The sequence below is a fragment of the Nomascus leucogenys genome, chromosome 17 (genome assembly GCF_006542625.1).
Source record: "Nomascus leucogenys isolate Asia chromosome 17, Asia_NLE_v1, whole genome shotgun sequence".
NCBI lineage: Eukaryota > Metazoa > Chordata > Mammalia > Primates > Hylobatidae > Nomascus > Nomascus leucogenys.
This window is the reverse complement of record NC_044397.1, coordinates 40,455,349-40,468,254: the sequence shown is the minus strand read 5'-3', so window position 1 is coordinate 40,468,254 and position 12,906 is coordinate 40,455,349. Positions and strand designations below refer to the sequence as shown.

The 12,906-nt window shown below is 43.5% G+C and overlaps 1 long non-coding RNA gene across 1 annotated transcript; it reads right to left on the bottom strand.

Annotated features, from left to right (window-relative positions):
• Positions 1–4,519: 4,519 nt before the first annotated feature.
• LOC115830839 lies at positions 4,520–6,266 on the bottom strand. Its single transcript, XR_004026337.1, has 2 exons — positions 6,135–6,266; positions 4,520–5,237 (listed from the first exon to the last, which is right to left on the bottom strand). It is a non-coding gene; the product is annotated as an uncharacterized LOC115830839 (long non-coding RNA).
• Positions 6,267–12,906: the final 6,640 nt, after the last annotated feature.

Sequence of the window (12,906 nt, the reverse complement as noted above, 5' to 3'; positions counted from 1 at the left end):
ATCAAAAGCTAGAAATGATTAAGCTTAGAGTCCAGGCATGGTGGCTCACACCCATAATCCCAGCACTTTGGGTGGCTAAGGTGGGCATATCACTTGAGGTCAGTTTGAGACCAGCCTGACCAACATGGCGAAACCCTGTCTCTACTAAAAATAGAAAATTAGCTGGGCACGGTGGCGGGCGCCTATAATCCCAGATAGTCAGGAGGCTAAGGCAGGAGAATCGCTTGAACCAGGGAAGCAGAGGTTGCGGTGAGCCGAGATCACGCCATTGCACTCTAGCCTGGGCAACAAAGCAAGACACTGTCTCAAAAAGAGAAAAAAAAAAAAGAAATGATTAAGCTTAGTTGAAAGCCAAGACAGGCCAATCAATAGCTAGGCCTCTTGTGCCAAACAGCCAAGTTGTGAATGCAAAAGAAAAATTCTTGAAAGAAATTAAAAACACTACTCCAGTAAACACACAAAGGGTAAGAAAGTTAAACAGTCTTATTGCTGATATAGACAGTTTTAGTAGTCGGAACAGAAGATCAAACCAGCCACAACATTCCTTTCGGCCAAATCCCAATCCAGATCAATGTCCTAGCTGTCTTCCATTCTGTGAAGGCTGAGCAAAGTAAGGAAGCCACAGAAGAAAAGTTTGAAGCTAGAAGTTAGTTCATGAGGTTTAAGGAAAGAAGCTCTCTCCATAACATCCAAGTACAAGATGAAGCAGCAAATACTGATAGAGAAGCAACAAGTTATCAAGAAAATCTAGCTAAGATCATTGATGAAGGTGGCTACATCAAACAATGAATTTTCAGTGTGGACTAAACTGCCTTATATTGGAAAACGCCATCTAGGACTTTCACAGCTATTGAGGAGAAGTCAATGCCTGGCTTCAAAGTGTCAAAGGCCAGCCTGACTCCTTGTTAGGGGCTAATGCAGTTGGTGACTTTAAGTTGAAGCCAATACTCATTTACCATTTTAAAAATCCTAAGGCCCTTAAGAATTATGCTAAATCTACTCTGCCTATGCTCTATAAATGAAACAACAAAGCCTAACCGATATCACATCTGTTCACAGCATGGTTTCCTGAATATTTTAAGCACGTGGGTGAGACCTACTGCTCAGAAAACAAGATTCCTTTCAAAATATTACTGCTCAGTGACAATGCACCTGGTCACCCAAGAGCTCTGGTGAGGAACAAGGAGACCCATGTTGCTTTCTTCATGCCCACTAACACAACATCCACTGTGCAGCCCATGGAACAAGGAGTAATTTCAACTTTCGAGTCTTATTATTCCAGAAATACATTTCATAAGGCTATAGCTGCCACAGTGATTTCTCTGATGATTTGGAGAAAGTCCATTTAAAACCTCCTGGGGTTAGGCATGGTGGCTCATGCCTACAATCCCAACTTTTTGGGAGGCTGAGGTGGGAGGACTGATTAAGCCCGGGAGTTCAAGACTAGCCTGGGCAGCATAGTGAGACCCTGTCTCTACAGAAACAAAACAAAAACTAGCCAGGTGTGGTGTGCAATCTGTAGTCCCAGATACTTGGGAGGATAAGGCAGGAACATCACTCAAGCACAAGAGGTTGAGGCTGCGGTGAGCCATGACTGCACCAGTGCATTCCGGTCTAGGCAAGAGAGCGAGACCCCGTCTTCAAAACAAAAAACAAAAACCAGAAAAAGCCAACAACCAGTCTGGGAAGGATTCTTCATTTCATTTCATTTCATCATTTCATTTCATTTCATTATTTCATTTCATTTCATTTCATTGATTTCATTTCATCATTTCATTTCATTTCATTATTCCATTTCATTTCATTTCATTTCATTTCATCATTTCTTTTCTTTTTGAGACAGAGTCTTGCTCTGCAGCACAGGCTAGAGTGCAGTGCTGCGATCTTGGCTCACTGCAACCTTTGCCTCCTGGGTTCAGGCAATTCTCCTGCTTCAGCCTCCCAAGTAGCTGGATTACAAGCATGCACCACCACACCTAGCTTATTTTTGTATTTTTAGTAGAGATGGGTTTTTGCCATGTTGGTCAAGCTGGTCTCAAACTCCTGACCTCACGTGATCCACCTGCCTCGGCCTCCCAAAGTGCTTGGATTACAGGTGTGAGCCACTGTGCCTGGCCGGGATTCACCATTTTAAAAGCCATAACGAACATTTGTGGTTCATGGGAGGAGGTCGAAATATCAACATTAACAAGACTTAAGTTGATTCTAACCCTCGCGGATGACTTTGAGAGGTTTAAGACTTCAGTAAAAAAGTAACTACAGATGCGGTGGAAACAGCAAGAGAACTAGAAGTAGAGACTGAAGGTGTGGCTGAATTGCTGCAATTTCATGACCTTGAACAAATAAGGAATTGCTTCTTATGGATGGGCAAGGAAAAGCGGTTTCCTCAAATCGAATCTATTCCTGGTGAAGAGGTTGCGAATATTGTTGAAATGACAACAAGAGATTCAGACTATGACCTAAACTCAGCTGATAAAGCAGCACCAGGGCTTCAGAGAATTGACTCTTGTTTTGAAAGAATTTCTATCGTGGTTAAAATGTCATCAAACAGCATTTCATGTTACAGAGAAATCTTTTGTAAAAGGAAGAGTCAACAGATGCAGCAAACTTCACTGTTGTCTTATTTTAAGAAATTGCTACAGCCACCCTAACCTTCAGCAACCACTACCCTGATCCGTCAGCAGCCATCAGCATGGAAGCAAGACCCTCCACCAACAAAAAGACGTAACTCGCTAAAGGTTCAGATTGCCATTAGCATTTTTTAGCAATAAAATATTTTTAAATTAAGGTACATACACTGTTTTTCAGACAATAGTCTTGCACACTTAACAGACTACAGTGTAAACATAACTTTCATATGCACTGAGAAATAAAAACTTTGATTTTTTGATTGTGTGACTCACTGTACTTCAATATTCACTTTATTGTGGTGGTCTAGAATTGAACCTGCAAGATCTTCGAGGTGTGATGCCTGTATATGTTTCTAACAATTTGGAAAACAAATTTTTAGTAAGTGCAGGTTGTTTAATAGAAGTGGAACTAGCAAAAATGAAAAGAAAGGAATTAATTCAGGGGTTCTCAACTGAGGCTAATTCTGTTCCCCAGGGGAGATTTAGCAGTGTCTAAACGTTTTTTTGGCTGCCACAACTTGGTGGGGGAGCAGGGTACTACTGGTATCTATCTAGTAGATAAAGGCCAGAGATGCTGCTAAATATCCTACCATGGCAGCACAGCCCCCCAACGTCCATAGTGCCATTGTTGAAAAGTCCTGGATCACATGAACAGTAGATACCAAAGAAACAGAATTACAAGGAGAAAGGGAACATTCTTTAGGACAACAGACCCCACCTCCTCAATTATGTAAGAACATATCATTTTCCACAGGACATACTTAAGTCTTTAGGGCTGAAGTACCTATATGTCCATATTTTACAGTAAAATAGAAAAAATAGGTGAAGCAAATATGTGAAATATTTGGGAAAGGGAGACTGAGAAAAGGCTACTGGCTTTAGGAATTAGGAAGTCATTGGTTTGGAAAGAACAGTTTCAAAGAAAAATGGGGAAATGAGCTTGGTAGCAAAAAGGATTCAGTTAGTTGGACATTAAGGAAGTAAGGAAATACTACCCTAAAAGGAAGGATGGAAAAAAGAGTAACTCACAGAGGAGCAGAGTGAAATAAAGATTCAAGAGCCTATATACATTTATAAGTGGAGAGAAGAAAATAGTGAGGAGGAAGAAATTAAGGATAAAATGGGGGAATTATAATGATAACTGATTAAGCAAGAGCCCAGAGAAGCCAAAAAAAAAAAAAAAAAAAAAAAAAAGAAAAAGATTCGCACTAGTGTACATAATTTAAAATCCAGAATAGATTAATACACATAACCTTTTAAGATCAACCTGACAATGAAAAATAACAAAAGAGAATGAGAGAAGTAGAAAGTTTCCTTCTCTAGTGATTTAGAATGGAAGAGATCTTTTGTGAAGGCTAGAGAAACAGCCAAATGGTATGGTCAGACATGGTGAGTCCTGCCAACCTCATAGGAGGGGTCTTAGACACTAACAGAGAGTGAGGGGAAAACATCAGTAGTGTTACTCTTATGACAGACCCAGCTGATTAAAGATTTCATCAGTGTCGGCCGGGCGCGGTGGCTCAAGCCTGTAATCCCAGCACTTTGGGAGGCCGAGGTGGGCGGATCACGAGGTCAGGAGATCGAGACCATCCTGGCTAACACAGGGAAACCCCGTCTCTACTAAAAATACAAAAAATTAGTTGGGCGTGTTGGCGGGCACGTGTAGTCCCAGCTACTCAGGAGGCTGAGGCAGGAGAATGGCGTGAACCCGGGAGGCGGAGCTTGCAGTGAGCCGAGATCACGCCACTGCACTTCAGCCTGGGGGGACAGAGCAAGACTCCGTCTCAAAAAGAAAAAAGATTTCATTAGTCTCAAATATTTTGCTATGGCTTATGCCCTCCAGTGGTCATCTTTAAGTTTAAAAGGAAATAAAACAAGTATCTACTATGTGCCAAGTGACACAATTTACTCCTCATCTCATTTATTCTTCACAAAAAGGTGAGGTTATCCCTTTTTTAAGGAAAAGAACACTGAAGAGAGGTTACATAAGGCTATGGAGCTAGTGACTAAATGGAACAGAATTTAAAGCCAGGAGTTCACTGGAAGGCCTGTGCTCTTTCCATTCCTTGAAAATGTGGCCTCCCTTGTCAATGGTTGGCTTTTAGTACTCCTGCGGTCATTTGCACAATGCACACTTGACAAGTAGGTCAAAACTTAATTCCCTGCATGACAGGCAGGTACAGCACTTAAACACTCCTGACAATGAGTGCTGACAACGAAAAACTGAGCAAAAGTGGAATTCAAGAGAACTCTAAATTACACATTGTTTATTGAGCCACAACCCAGAAAAAAGTTGAGCACGCAACGACCCCTTACAGGATGGGTCTATGAAACTACTGCCAGACTCCATTATTCATGATCTTGAAAGACTGCCCAGGGCCTGATAAGGGGGTCTGTGGCAGAAGTGGGTGCAAGCTGGGAAAAAGGAAAGGAAGCAGCAGGGAACACTCCTCACCTCTTTGCGTTTCTCCAACAGGCTCTCCAGCCGCTCAGGTGCCCTCTGCCCTGGCCCCTTGTTTCTTTCAGCCTCATACTGACGCTCATTGTTATCTTGGTGCAGACTCAGTTGGAGGGCAACTCTTACCAGGGAGGTCGTCAGTTTCATAGCTTTGAGTAAGGAAAAAGATAAATCATTATTTAGGTCAGAGGAGAGAGGATGAGTAGAAGGAAAAACAGAAGGAAACAAAGGCAATGAAAATGAGAAGCCAGAGCAGGGTGACCCTAAAATCCTAAGACTGCCTGTCCTGGAGTGGACTGTTTCCCTCTAACTCTTGTGGTCTTCTTTTAACCATCGCATACCCCTAGTGGTGAGCTCTGACAAAAATATTAAGCCTGGAAATTGTTGCTGTGATCTACCCCTTCTCAAAACTCCACTAGTGAGAAACTGGATTGAAGTTTAGGATACAAGAGGCATGGCCTTGAAGAGCCAAGATGCAGGTAGGAAAGAAGACTCTGAATCAGAGAACAGAGGAAAGCCCTATAAACCCCCAGGAGAATGTCCAGAGTAAAAATGAATGCTCGCCAGCCAGGGTGCTAGTGTGACGGAAGGCGTGGACTTGTGAGTCTGAGAGGCCAGTGAGCAGGCAGATGGGGTTGTCCATAGGGAAGCCATCATGAGGAAGCTGTACTGGAACCAACAGACCAACGTCCTCACAGACTCACAGAAGCCGCCCTGGAACTTCTTCCAGGATGGACCTGGAGCTGTCAGAGGATAGTCCCGAGTCCTACAAAAGGATGTATGAAAAGGATGGGAAAGTTATGACCAGGTCCATGAAGTCATAGGGGCTTGGATGTCAAAACCCAACAGTCTAGTAAAAATATCTCTGTTATACCTCATTTCCTGGTATTCTCCCCAATTTGAGAGGCATATTCAGCTCTCTTTTACCCCCAAGAGGCTGAATTCCTCCTTCTAAAAGCTACCCTATTTCACAGAATCAAAAAGAAGGGGATAATAGGCATTGTGTTTTGAAATAAGAGGGGTAGATCCTGGTCGTCTTCTTCCACCTTATTAAATTGCTCTGTCAGGTGCTGGATGATCTCTGAGTTGGACATCTTCTTGAACATCTCAGGGCTCACAGTGCCTAAAGAATGAAGGATATGAGGTGCTTACAAGGAAAATAACAGGATGCTGTGATCATTTACAGGTATACCTGAATATGAGCAAGGGAACTGTGCAAAGAGCTTAGGTGGGGAATCAGAAGACCCTCTGGTCAACAGTCTGCCAACATCCAACTATGTATCTGCTATAAGGCAATCTCTCTAAAAACCCAAAGGAAGGGAGCCACAGGTTATGGTGTAGACATGGCCAAATCCAAAAACCACACCTCACACAACCAGGCTGAAAACTGCACAGAAATGGCATCAAGAAACCCCAATCACAAAGATACAAATCTCTTAAGGGGATGGACCCCAAGTTCCTGAAGAATATGTGCTTTGCCAAGAAGCACAACAAGAAGGGTGTAAAGAAGATGCAGGCCGGCCAGGCACAGTTGGTCATGCCTGTAATCCCAGCACTTTGGGAGGCCAAGGCAGGCGAATCCTGAGGTCAGGAATTCGAGACCGGCCTGGCCAACATGGTGAAACCCCGTTCTCTACTAAAAATGGAAAAAATGAGCTGGGCGTAGTGGCGGGTGCCTGTAATCCCGCTACGTGGGAGGCTGAGGCAGGAGAATTGCTTGAACCTGGGAGGCGGAGGTTGCAGTGAGCTGAGATCATACTATTGCACTCCAGCCTGGGCAACAAGTGAGACTCTGTCTCAAAAAAAAAAAAAAAAAAAAAAAAAAAAAAGATGCAGGGCAACAATGCCAGGGCCATGGGTGTACATGCTGAGGCTATCGAACCCCTTGTAAAGCCCAAGGAGGTTAAGCCCACTTGCCTACACTGCCCACCCCAAGCTTGAGAAGCATACTTGTGCCCATAATGCCAAGGGGCTCAGACTGTGCCAGCCAAAGGCCAAGGATCAAATGAAGGCCCAGCCTGCAGCTCCAGCTCAGGCTCCCAAAGGTGCCCAGGCCTATACAAAGTCTTCAGAGTAGAGATCTCTGTCTGCCAACGTAAGGACAGAAGGACTGGTGTCCTCCTGCACTATTTGTACAAATAAACCTGAGGCAGGATTTGTTTAAAAAAAAAAAAAAAAAAAAAGGAATCAAGCAGTGAAAACCTGTGCCTAAAAATAAACAACAACAAAACAAAACAATAACAACAACAACAACAAGAACAAAAAACAGGCCAGGCGCGATGGCTCATGCCTGTAATCCCAGCACTTTGGGAGGCTGAGACGGGCGGATCACGAGGTCAGGAGTTCAAGACTAGCCTGGCCAATATGGTGAAACCCCGTCTCTACTAAAAATACAAAAATCAGCTGAGCATGGTGGTGCGCACCTGTAGTCCCAGCTACTCAGGAGGCTGAGGCAGAAGAATCGCTCGAAACCGGGAGGCGGAGGTTGTGATGAGCCGAGATTGTGCCACTGTACTCCAGCCTGGGCGACAGAGCCATACTCCGTCTAAAAAAAAAAAAAAAAAAAAAAAATCAGCCACATATGGTGCACACATTGTAATCCAGCCACTTGGGAGGCTGAGGCATGAGAATCACTCAAACCAGGATGTAGAGGTTGCAGTGAGCCAGATCGTGCCACTGCACTCCAGCCTGGGCAATAGAGTGAGACTCTGTCTCAGAAAAAAAAAAAAAAAAAAAAAAAAAAAAAAAAAAAAAAAAAAAAAAAAAAAAAAAAAAAAAAAAAAAAAAAAAAAAAAAAAAAAAAAAAAAAGCAAATGTGCATAACATAAGCATTTTTTTTTTTTTTTTTTTTTTTTTTTTTTTTTTTTTTTTTTTTTTTTTTTTTTTTTTTTTTGAATCTCTTGCCAGCTGGTGAGGCATGACTAAGTGCATGAGAATCACATACAAACCCAGAATGTACTGAGGTTTCAGTTGCAGCTGGTCCAACCTGACAAGTGACCACGCTCAGCTCCAAGGCTGGGATAAGGTGAGACAGTGCTCAGCCTAAAATAAAATTTTCTAATGCTTATATTTCTTTTTAGAATGTCTATTCTATTATCTAATGGAAAAATCATAACAAGAAAAACTGGACTAGAGGGAGTTTCCTTAATAAAATAATGAAAATTAACAAGCTCAGAATCGGCATCCTGTTTGCTTGTAGTACCAGCCATCATCCAAAGATAGAAAAAAAATGTAAGATCCATCTGGCAATAAAGAAGAATCTCTGATCCCAGTTGAACATAAATTCTGAAAATAGCCGGGCGCGGTGGCTCAGCTTGTAATCCCAGCACTTTGGAGGCCAGGCGGGCGGATCACGAGGTCAGGAGATCGAGACCACCGGGTGAAACCCCGTCTCTACTAAAAATACAAAAAATTAGCCGGGTGTGGTGGCGGGCGCCTGTAGTCCCAGCTACTCGGGAGGCTGAGGCAGGAGAATGGTGTGAACCCGGGAGGCGGAGCTTGCAGTGAGCCGAGATTGCGCCACTGCACTCCAGCCTGGGCGACAGAGCGAGACTCCATCTCAAAAAACAAAACAAAACAAAACAAAAAAAACATTTAAAACATCTTTCACAATGTACTGGTGAACTAGAATGAAAGGTAAAATTTCATATAGGCCAAAAATGAGGTGTAAGTAGCAACCCTGGGAGGTAAGTAAACTGACTTTTGCCCTAAAGGTTTCATTAATCCCTGGGGACCCTGACTTTGTATCCAGATGGCTGCATGGAGTGCAGAGCACAGGAGGTAGAGCCTAAGCTTCTTCCAAGACGAATAGTCCAAGAAGAGGCACCTAAGTAAAGCTGGGTCCTGCAAAGAGTCAGATCCTCAAGCAAGTGAGATTGAACACCAAACCTACAGGGCAGATGGCGACAGCAAGAAAACTAGTTTGTTATGACCCGAGGGTGCAGTGGAGGGAAAAAAAAATAACTCCTCCTTGAGAATTCATAACCATAGCGAGCCCTCAGATCTGGATTTGCAGTCAAGATTCACACCACATACATGATCAGCATAATCTTTTTTTCTTTTCCTTTTTTTTTTTTTGAGACAGTCTCACTCTGTAGGCCAAGCTGGAGTGCAATGGCGCAATCTCAGCTCACTACAATCTCCACCTCCCAGGTTCAAGCATTCTCCTGCTTCAGCCTCCCGAGGAGCTGGGATTACCAGTGTGTGCCACCACACCTGGCTAATGGCTAATTTTTGTATTTTTAGCAGAGACAGGATTTTTTTTTTTTTTTTTTTTTTTTGAGACGGAGTCTCGCTCTCTCACCCAGGCTGCAGTGCAGTGGTGGGATCTCGGCTCGCTGCAAGCTCCGCCTCCCGGGTTCACACCATTCTCCTGCCTCAGCCTCTCTGAGTAGCTGGGACTACAGGCGCCCGCCACCACGCCCAGCTAATTTTTTTTTTTTTTGTACTTTTAGTAGAGACGGGGTTTCACCGTGGTCTCGATCTCCTGACCTCGTGATCCGCCCGCCTCGGCCTCCCAAAGTGCTGGGATTACAAGCGTGAGCCACCGCGCCCGGCCAAGACAGGGTTTCACCATATTGGTCAGGCTGGTCTCGAACTCCTGACCTCAAGTGAGGCCCACCTTAGCCTCCCAAAGTGCTGGGATTATAGGCATGAGCCACCACACCCAGCCCAGAATAATCATTCAGATAATTAAAAGTGATTCAGGCTGGAAGCAGTAACCCAAGTAAAGTGAAACTCATGTTGCCCAGGCTGGTCTACCAAAAACAGAATAATTAGTCAGGCATGGTGGCACAGGCCTATAGTCCCAGCTATTCGAGACGCTGAGGTGGGAGGGTCACCACCTCGCCACTGAAAGAGGTCAAAACAGCAGGGAGCTGTGATAGCACCACTGCATTCCAGCCTAGAAAGAATGAGACCCTGTCTCAAAAAAAAAAACAAAAAAAAAGTGATTCTGGAGTGTCCCCAGGCAACTGTCAAAGCAAAAGCAGGTTCCTCTCTTAAAAACCCACCTTTGACCTAGGCCCCCAAAGAATTCCAGCACATAAGAACTCCAGGGAAAATGAGTGGCTCACAATAAAACCTAGTATAACATATAAAGAAACAAGGCACTGACAGAATCATATTCACAAAGACTTTAGATAATCATCTATCATAGATTATAAAATGACTATGTTTAATAAAATTTTAAAAATAAAAGAGGGGGAGAATGGGCTCAAAAAAAGAAATAAAAGGCCGGGCGCAGTGGGTCGCACCTGTAATCCCAGCACTTTGGAAGGCTGAGGCGGGCGGATCACGAGGTCAAGAGATCGAGACCATCCTGGCCAAAATGGTGAAACCCCATCTCTGCTAAAAATACAAAAATTAGTTGGGTGTGGTGGCATGCACCTGTAATCCAAGCTACTCGGGAGGCTGAGGCAGGAGAATGGTGTGAACCTGGGAGGCGGAGGTTGCAGTGAGCCAAGATCGCATCACTGCACTCCAGCCTGGGTGACAGAGCAAGACAGAGCAAGAAAACTAACACACTGTACAACTGCATGTAAGGTGGAAAAGACAACTGGAATTAAAATGTGCTCAGGTCCTTGCAGAAGACAAGAAATCCAAAGGAAAGCAGGCAAAGGGGGAAAAAGAAACAGAAAAGATAAAACGAATGTACCAACTCAATACCAGGCTACTAGGCCATAAGGCTAAGTCTCCATAAATTTCTTTTTTTTTTTTTTTTGAGACAGAGTCGCACTCTGTCATCCAGGCTGGAGTGCTGTGGCACAATCTCAGCTCACTGCAACCTCCGCCTCCCGGGTTCAAGCAATTCTCATGCCTCAGCCTCCCAAGTGGCTGGGATTACAGACAAACGCCACCACACGCAGCTAATTTTTTTATTTTTAGTAGAGACGGTTTCACCATGTTGGCCAGGCTGGTCTCGAACTCCTGGCCTCAAGAGATCTGCCTGCCTCAGCATCCCCAAGTGCTGGGGTCAAAGGTGTGAGCCACTGTGCCCAGCCCCTACATAAACTTCAAACACCACATTCCCTGAATACGACACGACTAAGTTAGAAATCAAATAACGAAAATATAACTAGCAAACTTCTGTATGTTTGAAAACCTTCAATATTTTCCCAGAAACTATAAAATTACATATTAATGGGGATAAATCTCAAACAATGTTAACTGTAATAATTAAATCACAGAAGCCTGAATAATGGATTCATTTACATAATTAAAGAACACATTCATAGTGGTAACACTATAATGAAAGATGAGAAAGATTAACACAAAGTTCACCCTGGTGTTTACCTATGGGTAATAAGGGGACCGTGAGGTAGGGTTGAAAGAAGGTACACAAAGGATCTCTACAGCACTATTAATGTTTCACTTCTTGAGCTGGGGCTAGAGATCTGGGTGATCATTTCATTTTTATTTTTTAAACTACATAGAAGCTTTGTACACTTTTGGATATTAGAACTTCAATACAATTATAAAAAAAAGAAACAGAGGGAAAAAATAATTAAGTATAATTGTCAAGATGGAGCTAAAAAATAACATGGGCGAACAAGGTGCCACCCACATCCAAGCTTCCTTCCCATGTCATGCAATGACTCTCCTCACCTGCTCCATCAATTAATAAAAGCATAATCACTCCTGTGATACCTTTAAGAAAAGAACACGCTCTCTCAAAGCCAGGTGCTGTGGCTCACGCCTGTAATCCCAGCACTTTGGGAGGCCGAGGAGGGCGGATCACCTGAGGTCAGGAGTCAGAGACCAGCGAAACCCCATCTCTACTAAAAATACAAAAATTAGCTGGGCGTGGTGGCATGCACCTGTAATCCCAGCTACTTGGGAGGCTGAGGCAGGAGACTCGCTTGAACCCAGGAGGTAGAGACTGCAGTGAGCCGAGACTGTGCCACTGCACTCCAGCCTGGGCAACAGAAAGCAACTCTGTCTCAAAAAAAAAAAAAAAAAACTTGCTCTCTCATTCAAGGTTACCCTTCTGTCACTCCAAGAATTCACTCTATAATCTTATCTTTCTTGATATGTTACACTCACTAAAATGTTCACATCAAATCAAGTTTGTAGACACTTGTCCTTACCACCTTACAAAAAGTGAGATGGTATCAACAGATGTAAGACACTGCTTTACCTGCATGTCACTTTTGGCGGCTTTCACAGCATTGAAAAGATCATTGGCTGGTGGCTCTGACTGTTTCCGGCTATGACGACGCACCATTCGGGCCTTTCTTTGGATGCCACCTAATATGTATAAAAAGATCAGAAATATGAAAAAAAGGTAACAGTGACATTAACACTTGGTTTCATCATTATCACACAAGTAGGCTTACGCTGCCAATTCCACAGCAGAGTCTGAGTTAGACTCAGTCCTGAATTGATTTTTATACTGTTATGAAGTTTATTAACTTTTTCCCTTAAAAAAGAAAAAGTCCTTCAGTCCCCTTCCTGTATCCGTAAATCCTAAGGTCCTTTTCTCTTCAAAATTTCTCTTCTTCCTATTTCCGTCCCTTAATACTTTGTAAATCTTGTTCTTTATCAACCATATCACCTGAACCTCTTTTAGGTTTTTTTGTTTTTTTTGTTTTTTGGAGACGGAGTGTCGCTCTATCGCCCAGGCTGGAGTGCCGTGGCGCGATCTCAGCTCACTGCCAGCTCTGCCCCCTGGGTTCACGCTATCGTCCTGCCTCAGCCTCCTGAGTAGCTGGGCTGCTTCCCCCACAAGATTCAAAAACAGAAGAAAACTGGCTGACTCACTGGCGTTGCTTTCAGTGGTCGTTTTGCTTTCTTCTTCACACTGTGATTCAAGCTGTC